This window comes from Parus major, chromosome 2, assembly GCF_001522545.3.
Source record: "Parus major isolate Abel chromosome 2, Parus_major1.1, whole genome shotgun sequence".
Classification (NCBI taxonomy): Eukaryota; Metazoa; Chordata; class Aves; order Passeriformes; family Paridae; genus Parus; species Parus major.
In genome coordinates this window covers 106,128,671-106,143,673 of record NC_031769.1, presented here as the reverse complement: position 1 = coordinate 106,143,673, position 15,003 = coordinate 106,128,671, and positions in this window count along the sequence as shown.

The window sequence follows — 15,003 nt, the reverse complement described above, 5'->3', positions numbered from 1 at the left end:
TGGAGTCAAGCTGCTCACTGTTGCGATTAAATCAAAGTCTGGGGATACAGCTGCAAACTTTTGTTTGCTGTGCATTTCCCACTGAATAGAAGAGTCTATGCATATAGCTCAGGTGACTGAGGATATTTCAGAAGAAGGTATTTATGTTCCTTGACAGCATCTGGCATCATGAAGAGACCTTGTGTGTTAAGAAAAGGAACACATTCACCTGGAGTTCACTGCATTGAACCAATTATAACTGGCAGTCACCAGCCACCTGATAAAGGCAGGTGTTTGCATGCTCAAAACACACATTTGGCTCAATTTGCATCTTTAAGATCCTTTTCATTGAACAAACTAAAGGTTAAGTAAATGTGGTGAAAGTGATACAAAGCTGGCTCATTCAGGCTGGAATGATCCTTTGCTGACTATGCAGATGTGGGATGAAGCGGTCTTGGTGCCACACCTGAAGATGAATAAATGTTCTTGCTCTTTTACATTGGCATTCCATAACCTTTGGTTTAAATAGAAGGATGGGGTATTTTTAGGATTGGATTTACATTTTGGACCTTATGGTACTGCTACTGAACTTGCTATTTCTAGACAAATATACTCTACAAAGCAGACAGCTTATTTTCTGTTAGTAGAAGAATGTCAGTAAAAGAAATCTGAGCCACTCACATTGACTAATTGGTCTAGCCAATTATCGGATGCCTTAATATGAAGAAGATTAGCAATATCCTTAAAATCCTCAATCAGAATTATTTCCAAACATTTGTTTGCATATTTATGACTTATGCTGAAGCAAAATATTAAGCTCTGTAGAAAAGCTCTAGCCTTTTTTCAACCTGCTGAGCTTTTTCTCTTTATTGGGTGTGTTTACCGCTGAGCTTCTGACAACTTTAGCAGTTCATTACAAAGTAATGAACTTCTTCTAACTCAGTGGGGCTTTTCCATCTTTAAGTAACCTAAATAATGTGAGTCAACTATATATAAGTGTTATTTTTCACTGCAGAATGCATATTCCCTATCTATAATGTCTTAATTTTGACACTGCAGGTGTTAGGAGCTCTCCAACACAACAAACACTTCCATAGTGAGATACCAGTAAGTTCTAGGTTATAGAAGACCTCATTGTGCAAGAAATGATGTGTGTAAGGGCAACACCATCTCCCTGACAGTCCATCTGTAGGATCCGTTTCTCTGCATTTTGCTTCTACCTACCATAGGCTGTTTTAGAGGTAAACCTGCTGCTAGATTTCCTTCTGCTGATTTGTACCTAAATTACCAGCTATCCCTCCACACAACATTTCAGCTGTTGAGCCCAGCTCTAGTATGATAAATCCATTTGCTAGAAGGCCATATAAGGATTAGTTGTTGCAGTGATGCCTGAAGCACGATGCTCTTGATCAGGCAAGTATTATAAAAGGGGAATAATCCATGGCATACTAAAGTCATAGGAAATATTTTCACTAATACAAATGGATTGAATTTGAAAAGATTGACTCGCAAATCTTTGCGGCAAATATTGTTCTTCAAGCATAGTTTCTTTAGTAATGATAATGTTACATACCTCTTTAAAACCAAAAATAAAAAAAAATTACTTGTAACTTGGGAGAGGAGACCACCTCCTAACTGGCTACACCCTCCTTTCAGGTTGTTCTTAAGAGTGATAATGTCTCATGTGGTAGAAGGCTCCAGAAATGAGTCTGGGGGTGCTTTGGTGGTCATTGGTCGTGAAACTTGGGGTGATCTTTGACAGTGATATGTGTATGAGCAGTTCCTTCCTTTCCCATGGTGTGCCTCAGCAGGAACTTTTGACTGGATGCACTAACCAGGATTTGCTAACCAGTTCTTACCTTGGCCAGCCTTGGAATTAGCCCTTTCCTGTCACAAATTCCTCCTTTCTGTACTTAAGCACCCACTGTGGTGACTTCTCTTCCAGCAAGTTCCTTCTGTGGCCTTGGCAGTGTTTGAAACAGACAGCTGTGCTCTTTAAGTCCTCACAGCTGTGGAGAAGAAGGGATGTTTCAGCAGCATTCAAACATTTGGTGGGGCTGGAGAACACAAAATATAGCTGAGTTTCTGTCCAAAGGGCATTTTAAAGTTGTTACCTCTGTCCTAGACCCTCCCCAAAACCTTTTCCTCAGAGGGAGGCAAGAGGCAGCTGCACATCTGAAAGGACAGTGGGTCTGTAAGATCTGCTAAAACCACTCATTTTACTTGAAAATCTCCTTTGAAGGAAAACTGATCTTTTTCCTTTTTTTTTCTCAGTAATGGTTGGGCTGTGACACAGGTGCAAGGCAGCTCCGGCACCAGCTAATCTCAAGAGCCCTAAAAGCAGCTCCTGAGGGAGGGAGTCCTACAAAGACAGCTGCAATCCTAGAAGCAGGAGTGTGCCACAGGTCCTAAGTTAAATCCTTCAATTTTTAGCTGGCCTTTTCCACTGCAAAGGATTGCTGAAAGATCTTCACTGCTGTTTAAGTCCTTTCCTGAGCATCCACAAAACATGGACAAACCTGCACAGGGTCAGATAGGTTACTAGAGAGATGAAAAATTCATTTTTTATAAAGGTGGTCTCTCTGCCAGCTTCATTTATCTACAAGGATATCAAGGATGCTGAAAACAGCCTGGAGGAAGAAGATGAAACTGAGTTTTAAAGGCATGTGACAATGTCTATATAACCCCAACAGATTAGCCACTACTCCTACATACCACAGCCATTTCTGTTCCTGTGATTCCCTGTGTGCCAGCCAAGTACTGTATGTGGGCAAGGGAAGACTTCTGAAGAATTAGGGAGTGGTACAAAAGACAAGCCCAATGTCTCAGATTGTATGTGAGGATGTGAGCACAAAGCTGCTTTGAGACAAGGGCCCAGTATCTTCTCTCAGGGCTGCTTGCCTGGAGTTATCCCTCCTTGTGTGTGCAGGCATGCTGCTGGAAAACTGCAGTGTTCTTGGGCCTGGATTCAGCTGCTCCGTGACCTGAGGGTGGCAGGAAGGGAAGCTGCACAGCTGGATGGCTGTCACCACTTCTGTGCCTGCCGGGGGCTGACAGAGAGGGCTGTCCCATTAATCCCATCCTCTGTAAACCTCTGCTGGCAGGTGGTGATCACACACCAAGACCTCACTACCTCCATGCAAATCCACACTGCCCGAAGGCTGTCACCACCAGCACTTCTAGAAAATGCTCTCCTCTGTCCAGGAGGGACAGGCAGATGGGGAACAGTCACAGCAGTGAGCCCCAGCTGGATCTCCAAGACAGGCAAACAGCAGGGCAGGACTGCAGCTAATCAGAACTGGGCTGAAACCTGAAACACCCTCTTGTCTTCCTGCTCTGACTTCAGCTCTGGTCTGGAACAGAAAAGCCTTTGGAACAGGATGCAGCTTACCTAAAATGGACCAAAGACCGGAGAAGAGTTATATCTTGCCAATCTTGCTGTGGGTGACACCAACAATGTTTTCTTGAAAGCCCTTTGACCACAGAGTTTAATTGTTTCCTCTTGCGAGTAAGACAGTGAAGACTCAATTAAGTGGAATTTTCTTCTGTTCATACAAAAAAAAAATTCCTTTATTTCTAATTGTATTTTTCTCTATATGGCTCAGTTCTGTTGTAACAAGGTCTCAAATACTACTAAAGAAATTATACTGATGTAAAAATTTATGTAATCCTTGTTTTTCACAGAAAATCTTGGGAACGTATTTTATAAAAGCTTGTGTTCATTTTACTTCAAATTTGGACCAAGCAAAGCCAATAAAATATTTTTAATACCAACAGAGAGGCAGCTGGATACAAGGCAGAAAAAAAGAAGAAAAAAAGAAGCACTAAACTTACTGCAGTGCTATAGTACATGTAATGTAATAGGTTCCCTGTGACATCAATAGGGTTTAGTCATGCTTAGCTCTGTAGGCTTCTTCTAAAGTTTTTGAATATGTTAAGGAAGAATTTATTTTTGTTTTAATAGCTGAGCTTTATTAAGATGAAGTCTAAAGTTTTTTAAAGCATAAGTAGAAACAATAGAGTTGTTAAAATACTGGGGAAAGAGTCTAACTGTAATCATGTCCAGAAGCATTTGAACCGAAGGATAAATTAAAAAAACCGTGGAAAACAATAGCCCATTACAATGGCAAAATCCATCAGCTGAAGAAAGCAGGGCAGACATGGTCAAGGCATTGTGCTTAAAGGATATCCATAAGATACACACATACAGTAACAGAGAGTGACATTCTTCATGTTGTATCAGTTTAAAAATCCAGATAGATCTAGATATAGATGTCAGCTACTAGGACAACCAGGCTTCATCGCCCATGGACATCAGCACAGCCAGCACCTGTCTGCTCAGCAGGTTGTGTGCCTCGTGGTGAAGGGATAAACATGATCCGCTCCTCCGAGCCCCCACCGCCCCCGTGCTCGGGCACCAGCAGCCCGCAGCCCACGCTGCGCCTCCCACCAGGCTGTGCCAGCACATGGAGTGCAGTCAGGGGAGGCAACTTATAATTATTTGATGCAGATTGCAGATGGTCACTTCATTAGCATCGATGCGGAGGAGCCCCTCGCATGATGTGGGGTCGCCTTTGTCCCTCTGCAGAGAGGGGTGGCTGGCTGTTCTGATCTTTTAATGCCTCTCCCACGGCTTGATCCGGGGAGGTGCTGAGCAAGGTCTCTTACATTAAAGTAGAAAATATCAAATTAAAACCCCTTTGGGATAGAGGCTTGAAAAGGAAATTAGAGAATAGAATTTCTGCATCACAAAATATTAGGAACAGAGTGCATTAAATTGCTCCTAAATGGTGACAAAGGAGATCTGTTTCAATGTCTGTTTTATAATTGTTTTAACTAAAGGATGTGTCTGTCTTGTGGGGTATTGACTGTTAATTCCAAAAGCACAAATATTGGTGGTGGGTTACAATTAGCCTACTACACTAATTTTTAATAAAGTAACAATCAACTTGTGTGTGTTCTGCTCCTAATATTTATTTACTTGCTAAAACCAGACCTTTTATTGAGAGTGGTTTCATGCATTCTTTCACCAGTCAAGTCAACCTTACTGTCTTTTTAAAACAGCTGTAAATCTCTTTGATTGGGACTTGAGGCTGGAATCATTCGTGCTGTGTTAAACTAAACTGTCTTATCTCCTTGAGTGCTATGCAGCCTCTAGCATGTCCAGAGCTGCATCTGTCCATGGCCTAAGGAGGCCAATATTTGAAAGCTATTAATAAAGACATTTGGGGAGGAGATGGAGACACGCCTTTAACCCTCAGTGCAATGTGTTAGAAGAGATGACAGTATAGGAGAGGCATGCTTTTTCTTTTTCAAGGGTAAGGGGTCTTGTCCTTTTTTTCCTTTTTTTTTTTTTTTTTTTTTTTTTTTTTTTTTTTTTATGGGGACTATCACTGCCCTACAAATAGCCCATTATTTTCAAAGGAATGCAGACTGATGAACATCTGCACCACTGGACCAAAGGTTAGCCCAGATAAAGGTTTCAAAAAAAATTCATAGGAGGATAAACCAAAACTGCCATGAAGCTGACCACCAGCAGCACCACACCAGGGAGATCCACACCTCTGAAGGTTCCTTCTGCCCTTATTGCCCCAAGCTGCTGAACTGCAGACAGAGGGGAGATCCTTCCATGGGTCTGGAGCACCCTGGAAGTTTCTATAGGGCTTGGTTAAATAGGGAAAATAAAAAGCACCTTTACATGGGACCAGGACTCCCTTTACATGGGGTATTTCTATCTTCTGACCCATTCTGAATCTGTTGTTTTGCTGTTGAGGTGGCAAAAAGAGAGTTTCAAGCTGGCCCTGTCATATCTTAATATTAGACAGGAAGTCAAGCACTATTGCATTTACCGCATTCAGTGCATCTCAACGTGCATGCTGAGGAGCAAGCCCTTGATGAAAAACTTCTGTGGATATTAAAAAGTATTAAAAACCTCCAGGCTACTGGGGACAAGCGTCAGTAACTTCCTCAGCTATCCAAAAAGTCAGGCATCTGTATGGTCAACACTGAGAAGCAGGGCATGTCCAGAGCGCAGTTATCACATCCTTTGTGGGCACCTAACCAGAAGGCATCTTAATTCCTTCCTGAGTGACAAGTGGACAAGGCACTGGAGACATATGACATCGCTCTGACTTCAGCCCCTACAGAGATGGGTTTCACCCAGAGCAGCATCTGGGGCTTTGTCATGGCAAAGCTACTGGCACTGATTTATGATGTACCTCATAAAACCAGGGTGGACACAAGGAAGGGAAGCTGAGAGATTACTCTAGAAAGAACACTTGTTCCTGGTTTTCCTTATAGTAAATTCTGCTGGAGGTATTACCTTTCCAGTGCAGAAGGTGTTGGTGACATGGATCAAGTGGTTGTATGGCCCTGTCTGTACTCCTCCTACCCCTACATGTCTGCTTTCAGGAGCCGCCTGTTTTTCACAATTCACCAAGCTGACCTACATGTTTCCCTTAGAAGTTATGTCCAGAGTTGTCTGCTATGCTGTCTCCCAGGCTGAGCTACCAATATTTAACATCAGGCAGCCAGAAAGGGCTGTGTTTGTGGGTAGGGAAAAGGCAAACAAATTATCTCATTGCAAGACAGGGTATACCTTTGCAGCTGTCATTGCTTATTACAGTAGAAGAGGGAAATTCCCCTCTTTCTTTGAAATCAAGGTTTAGCCTCAGCTTTCCTTCATGTTGTGATCTCCTCTGCAGCAGTGAAAACTCAACGACCTCAACTCTTCCCTGCTGCCACCACAGTCTCTTTTTCTCCACATCTGCCAAAGTAAAAAGAAAATCCAAGTACTGTCTCTTACCAAAGTCCTCGAAGAGCACAGCACTGGTGAAATAGAAAAACCCAGCCTTGCCCCTGAGGAGAGCAAGACTTATATCTAAAGAGAAGTTCATGCATGGACTGTAAGTTCCTTCAGAGACAAATATGACAGTTTTCTTCCTGACAAAACTTTGCTTTACACCTGATATTTGATGTCTATTTAAATTAGGAATTTCTCTAAGTTGCTGGATCACTTACCTATGTGACAAGGATGTAAAACACATGATAAGTTGAAGTCACACAAACCCCACAGTATTTACTTCAAGATGTCAAATTGTTGCTGTGCAAAAAATCTCAGAGTGATGCAACCTGCTTCTTCAATGCCAAGACTGGAAAGTCCCAGTGAAATCATCATTCCCTGGATAGCACATAAATGGGTTCACTCAGCAGGACTTCAAATTCTGTCCTCACCCAAACAGCTCAGAAGGGTTGAGCTGTAGTTCATTTTCCTGGCCTCCAAAATGCCTTTAGCTTTTTCTTCCATAACAGTCTCCTTTGTTCATATTTTTTTTTTTTGCAGCCACAGAAATCCCATTACAAAAAGAGGAAAATGTCATGAATCAATGCTGCAGTTATAATAGGTCTAACAACACATTCAAAACAAATGTGTGGCAATTAAAATTGTCATTATTTTATCCAGAATTCTGATGGTTTTATTCCAAACCAAATATTTCTATTTAAAATGAAAAATTCAAATATTTCTATTTAAACTGAAAAATTATGAGGATAGGAAATTGCAGTGGGAGGCTATGGAGTGTAGTCCCATAAAAATATATGCTATTTTCTGAGTACCAGTTTCTCTTATTTCTAAAATTCACATCACTGCCATAGTGGAGGACTCAGAAGTCCAGATCACATTTAGTTTCATTTTAGAAGTGCTAAAGAGATTAAACACCTTGCATGGTAGATGATATTGCATGATCTGCCCTATACATAATCATACAAAAACTTGAGCTCAGTTTCCCATTAATTGTGCATTGATTCAATTTAAACAGGCTTTAGATACAGGCTGAGGTGTATTAATAATATTTTATTGTATTTTAACTCACTTCTGTTCTTATTAACTCGTTAATTTGTTTTAATGAATTATTTAGTTTTTCCTGTAAGACTTATTAATGTGACAGACCACACTTTGACCTGTAGCTTTATATTATGTCTCTGGCTGAGAAGAAATACCAAGGGAAAAAGCAGGAAAAATTTTTGTAGCGCATCTTTGTTCCAGTTGTACTATGTTTCGTAATTTATTATTATAATTCTGTTGCCTGACTCTGCACAAGTAAATTAACCAATGGGTGCCTAAGGACATGTAGCACATGTTCAGGGTTTGTGGTGTAGGAGTGGATAAACAAAGATGGTAATATCAGCTAAAAGAACATCACATCCCACAAGGGGAGTTAATTTCTTTTTTTTGCAGTTTTCCAGTTAGAAATGCCAACCCTTTGTATGAAGAAAGACATTTGTCCCCATGAAGTTTAGGCTAGTAGGACATAGGCTGTCCAGTTGCAACCATTTTCTTCCCAATCAGCTTGCAGTTGGGTGCAAAGTCATGCTGTTTTGCAGTTCTCCTGCTTTCATTGACCTTCAAGATCATCTGCAGTGTTATTTCTTCAGCATCAAAAATCACAACAGACCTGCGCAGAATTGGCACGGGAAAGCTGTGCTGGAAACCACACCATCTCAAAGGAACATAAGGAAATTGGTGAAGCAGAGATTATCTCCCTGCAAATGAAAGTAATCCTTTCCTCAAACAGAAAGATTTCAGTGCCCCACATTTGGTAGAACTGAAACGTGCAAACATTAAAAGTTTCAGCAGCATTACCTTCAGAATGAAAAATCATTGTCGTTACCCTCAGATCAGAATATTTTAATTACTGCTATTCTTGTGACACTTGGGCTTTGATCACATTATATTGTATATCCTTTAACTATCCTATATCTTTTTGCCCATTACAAAATCAAAATGTCTGTGTGAATCTACTGGGGCAAAACAGACCCTGAACCCTAAATACACTGCCTTTCCAAGTAAGCACAAACCAGCACATTCCCTTATGCTCACAAGCTGTGGTGACTCATCTAAGACCAAAGATTCATCAAGTTTATGAAAAAAAAATATATATTTCTTCAAGTAATTTATTCCCTGATTTATGTTGATTTAAAGATACTGAGAAACAAAGCCACACCAATTCCCTGGCCCCTTTATTTCACATTTACTCACCCTCCATATTGAGAACTGCAATTTACTTCCTGTGAAAATTTCTGTGGTTTCAACTTCCAGCCATGAGCTCTAATTTAGAGCCCTTCCATAGCCAGTGTTTTTTTCTGTTTAACACTCATACACCACAGCAAAACTATCACTGTGACTCTCTTCACTGCTCTTTTCTGTTCTTCCCACCTTCCCTTTACCACATGAGCACAAGGTCTGCAGGTAGCACACCAGTATTGGTCTCACAAGGCTTTCACAAAAGACTGATCCTTCTCTTTGTAGGCCTACTGAGTACCAGAGTATGTTCATTTTCAATTCCTTTTCTGGGCACTCTCTCCCTCCTCTGCCATATCCCACAGACCACCTCCCTCAGCTTGTATATTTTGCATGGAAATGTTTTGGGTTTTTTTAATGGTCCTATTCTTCCAAGGTATTTTATCACTATATAATTTTCCCCACTTCTCTTTATCACTTACAGTTGTCTGAAAATTTTGCCAACAGCGATGTGGTAATTCCAGAGCCCTGAAGAAAATGTTAAAGAGCATCATCTTTAATGTCCTCTAGTATTACTTCCCCTGTTGTTCAAAACCCACTGAATTTCTGTGTTTATACCCTCCTGTTTTGTGATGTCTGCAGCACAGTTTTTTTTGGAGTGACATGACCTGCAATTTTTATTTCAAGTTGTGCCTCTCCTTCATCTTCTCCTGGATCATAGCCTTCAGGCTGCCTGTGATCTAGGAACATCTTTTGTCCTTTGGCAAAAATAACACATCTACAGCAGGACCAGAAGTTGTTCCTTCTGCTAAAATGCCAATTCTTTTCACCTAGGTGGGAAAAAACAGCCCTAAATTCCCTCTCAGAAATTCTGCTCACTCATACAGTGTCAGTGACTGAGGCCTTCTTACACAGCTATACCACCAAGAGCCAATTGATCTGCTGGAGGTATCAAATCTTGGGTTGATCAAGGGTTCAAGCCCTGGGTTCAAGCCTTGTGTTCTTTAGATGAAGCCACATAGCTGGAGGCAGACAAAACAGCCAGTAAGGTATCCCTAGTGTGCAGCTTTTGGTTGAAGCAAGCCCATATCTGCCCACTGGAGGCTGAGCAGACATATCCCCAGGGCTCAGTCAGCAGGGCTGTCTTTGTCTCTGTGTCCTCCCCATCCCCTCCAGCACACACTGGAGAAACCCAGAATTCATGCACTTAAGCAACTGGGGGGAAAATATGAAGCAGAGATGTGGCTGGCAGATCTCTAACTGCAGCAAAGGTATATATGGAAGCATTTTTCTGTAAAGAGTGAATAGGGCAGGGACAGCAAGGAAGAGTATCCTGATTCCAGCTCCTGTGTGGGAGCTGCAGCATTCCAGCCATCAAAGGCACTTCCTGGGGTGAGTCAGAGATAGAGTTGCATCCCAGGAATTGTATCACCACGGCTTTTCCTACTGTGCCTGTACCTCACAGCCCTGCAGCAGCCAACTGTTTAGCTGAAGGAGCTGGAAAGCAGCTTCCTTCTTCCTCTACTCCTTCCCCTCTACTCTTATTAAAGTCAAGGAGGAATTCTTAGTACTGATTTTTAAGCAGACTGAGAGAAAAAGGTGCAGTTGGATGGCATTTGCTTACCCTTGGCCAAATTTGAGATGGAAGTTTATGTGTTCAAAGAAATATAGATAGCAATCTTGACTTTGTTGTTGGGATTGCAAAAGTATCAGGAAGCAAAGGTGCTCTTGAACTAATTTCTATTGTATTCTCCACAGCTTTCTCAGTAGCATAAATCTTATTAATAGATTACCTCAGCTGTTGCCTTTTGAGCAGTGGTGCACTTCTGAGGAGCATGAGCAATGTTTGTTCATGTCTCTATAATTTCCCTGCTGAATAAACAATGCTTTTTCCTCCCCTTCCCCCAAGTGTGACTGCTTCATCAGCACTTCCCTGGCTGTGCGCGAAACGTGGGCATGCTAAACAATAAACTCTCTGTTTTCCACAGCTGTACTTACACCAGTAAGACTCTTTGAACCATTCTGAGGCTGAAAGCTCTCACCCTTCTCCCCATTCTCCTTGTGGGGATGCAAAAGATCCTAGAGAAAAACCCGGCTTGTTCAGCTACAGTGAGACTTACTTCATTAGCCCTTTAGTCGATGAGAAGAAAGTCACTGGACTATGTGCCATTGCTGCCACCCTGGGCTACTGCCGAGCCCAGCTTCCAAAAGAGTCTAAGTCTGGAAATACTATGTGATGTTACTCTGAGCACTCAAAAGGGGACTTGACACCTGCTGAGCAAAAGGCCCTTGCAGCCTCATTAACTGAGGCCAATGCAGTGGAAACTCCTGTGCATGCCTCTCTTTGAAAGATGCTGATCAAGAGATTAAAAAAAATAATAATGTATCTCTGAGCTTATTTTTTCTCTCCCTCCCTCTTTCTGTCCTTTTCAAGTTCATGGATCTCAGACTTGGTAAGGGTGAAGGATCCACTCAGAATGAAGATACTATAAAAGAGGAGAGCTGAAGATCAACCCCTCAGCTCTTATAAGAGCTTTTAATACAATCAGATGAAAAATTCAATGCTAGGACCATCTTCCATTTTGTTTTGCTTACCTACCTGAAGTAGGGTCTCGCCAAAATCTCTTTTGAATAATTTCCCAAAATATGACAAAACCAGGACTCATGTCTGGGAAGCATGGCAAGAAGGAGACAGAAAAGTTACTGCTAAGCTTTCCCCAGCGGGCCTCTATGCAGATGAAAGGTGCTGTGCCTTCAATTTTTAAGTCCTGCTATGAAAGACACGAGCACTCTGTCAACTTCCAAGTCTCCAGCTCACTCGCCTTGAAGAGCCATGGGGCTGAGCCAGCCCTGTTGGGCTGTGAGCCGCACACGGGTTTAACACCTACGTTAGTGCTCTCCATCTGTCACTATGTGTAATTGTACTTCCCTACCGCTGTTTGCAGAGTGGGGGACGAGCGTGCAGAGCTACAGCTCTCTTCTAATTAAAGTACTTGGATTTAATCAAGGTTACAGCAGCTTGAGGATGACAGGCAGCCCACAGAACAAACAGCATCCTGAACCATCTTAACTAACTGAGTGCATAGATAAAGAGGAGAGAAGGAAAGCAGTGCTTTTGTTCCTTTCGCTTTGCACTTCTGCGTTCCAGCTGCCAGGGCTGAAGGCCAGCACTTGCTTTTGCAGGCAGCCAGAACTGCAGGCTGTATGTGGGATTTCTTCACCGCTATCAGAGCTGTGGAGCTCTGCTGCTGGACAGACCAAACTGGATGACATCACAGGGAGGGTATCCCATTGATCACCCCTCCATCTGACCCTGCCACTGCAAGGTAGAAGTGGGGAGAGAACAGAGGAGGAAGATGTGAGCCAGGATCCCTGCAACCCTGTGGCTGCTGGAGTACCGTGTGCCAAGCCCTCTAATGCCTCTAGTGCCAGATTTTCCCCATCTGTAAATATTGTTTGCCATTGTCTAGCTAATTTTCAAGTGACACTTGAAGTTTTTATACTAGGTCATGGATTCTACAAACAGCTGTGCCTGTCAAAGATTATCATTCCTAATTGGGGGTTACCATGCCCTTACCAGAAAGCAATGTCACCTCAGCTCTGCCAAGAAAAGGGCACACAAGCCCTTCCTTATCTGTTTCAAGCCAGACAGTTAGAAAAATTGCCTTCCTCATCTGTGTAACCTCACCCAGCTGCCTTGCTCAGGAACTCTCACTGAATCATGTCTTCTGGCAGGAGTAATAACTTCCAGCAGCTCTGACAGGAACACCTTCATCCAGGGCTCCTGAGTGCATGAAGAACACACACCTAGAGCTTCACTCTGCAGCTCCAGCAGCAGGTACAAGGCTGTTCTTGCATGTGCATTCTGTCCTTCCTGTGGACATCTCAGAAACTCCTTAGCTACAACAAGAATAGAGATGTCTAGATTTGGCATTCACTTCTGTTGATTTTACTTTTACATCTCTGGAAAAGGAACACCAAGCCCTTAATGCAGACAGTCATAAAAAACATGTAACCATTTGTTCTCACAGTCATAATGTTAGGGATTCAGATTTTGTCATTTTTGACAGCTGAGAATGATCACCTGAATCCCCCACTGAAATGACAGAGTCATCAGTGGGCCAGTCATGGTTCCCTAGTGGAAGTCACTTGCCTGAAAGCCATGTTTGTGTTACTGCAGCATCATGCCTGAGCTTTCAGTACTGACACATAAGGTACCACACTTCTCTGTCAATGCTGAACCAATTTCTTAACACAGACCTATGGACTGCTTCAAAGTTCACATCTTAAAGGCAAAAAAATTACCTAGAATTTATTTGGGCAATTACAAGTGTCCAAAAATAGTCATGCCATTTGCTATTGGCTAACTTTTGAGTGTCTGGTCACTACAAAAGATTCTGTCAAAAGACACTACACAGTGCTTGACACAGATCATATAACAGAGGCCAAAACACAGATGCTACATGACAGGAAACTGTGGGAAAATGTGTGTATCTTCAGTTTTGCCTGTTTCAGGGGCTGAGGTATTTAATCTCTTGTAAGACACAATTAACATTTGTTTAGGGTTCTCTGCCTAGAATGCTGTTCCCGGTGGGTCATGGGACTCATTTTCTAACAGTTGTCAGAAAAGGAGCTGGTCCTTTCAACAGCTGGAACTGACCTTGTATGAAGGACTCAGCAAGTGGGGAGGAACAACCCAAAAAGCCTTATCATTTGGGCTCCCTCCAGCTGGGAATGAGAAAGAAGGTTGAATTCCCTTGGACAGAAGAGAGCAGAGAACTGGAAACTTCTGCTTGGTCTCATCTGTCCTGGGCAGGACAGAGTTTAGGTTTGTGTGCCAGCTGAAGCAAAAACCTGCTTTAGGTCTGGCTGTGTGTAATTGCATGGCATTGAAACCATCACTGCAGATCCCTGCATAATTGTAAGCTAAATAAACTTTTTTTTTTTTTTTTTTTAATGTGAAAGTCCAAGCTATTTGTGCTTTTCCTCACTTCTCCAGAGCTTGCTAGGACACCAAGCCTGAGGCATTTAAAACACTGCTGCGAAGTATTGTTCCTCATTAAATTCTGTCCTTCCACACCCTCATCTCCTCGCCTCACAGTATTAGGTGACACTGCTACCTTGCAGCAGAAAGCCATCAGCTCCGAGAAGTGATGATAGCCTATTTCAGGACTGCAGCGCTGCTGTGAACAAGGTGCTCAGGCATGATACATTATCCCTCCAAGGCTGAAAGTATCACCTCTGTGATGCTCCTAAACTCTGAGCTAGGTGAGGTTAACACCACAGCCCAGGTTTCTCATGTGATAGAACATTATGCTCCTAACCAAAAAATCAAGACTGTTTATACACACAGGACATTGGAGCTTAGTACCTTTTTCACTGCCCTGTGCCTGATTTATATATCCTGTGTGGGCAGAGAGCTTACTGCTTAGAATACATTCCAATAACTTTTACACATGTGGCAGAATTTGTTTAATTAGCAATAGCTAGTGAAAGCCTCACCATGAAATACTGAATTTTGTAAACTAATAGCTATGTGACTATTGTATAAACCAGGAAAGGATACTTCCTTAGACATTAGATTTATTTTCTTGACACATGTAGTATAGTTTTATACTACAGTGTAGTAATGTGGTAGATTACCATAATACCGTATACACTGTAGTAGCTTTATATTATTATGTATTTACAGCAGTTGTTCTAGTAAAGTCCAGTGTAAACTTTAAATAGTTTAATATATTTGTAATGACAAAGAAAATCCTGTAAAAAAAACCCAAGCAGGTTCACTGAAATGGAGCTCCACTACTGCAGTTTCCAACAGAGACAGATTACAAAATTACCTGGGCAATAAGTTTTTTAATAAATATTTTTATTTATAATATTTTATATATTTTTATATTTATATATAAATATATTCTATATATAATATATGATTTATTTATCTATTTTTTTAAAACAAATAACTTTTTCTTTTAAACCCGTTTTTTCTGCCATGTCACATTAAT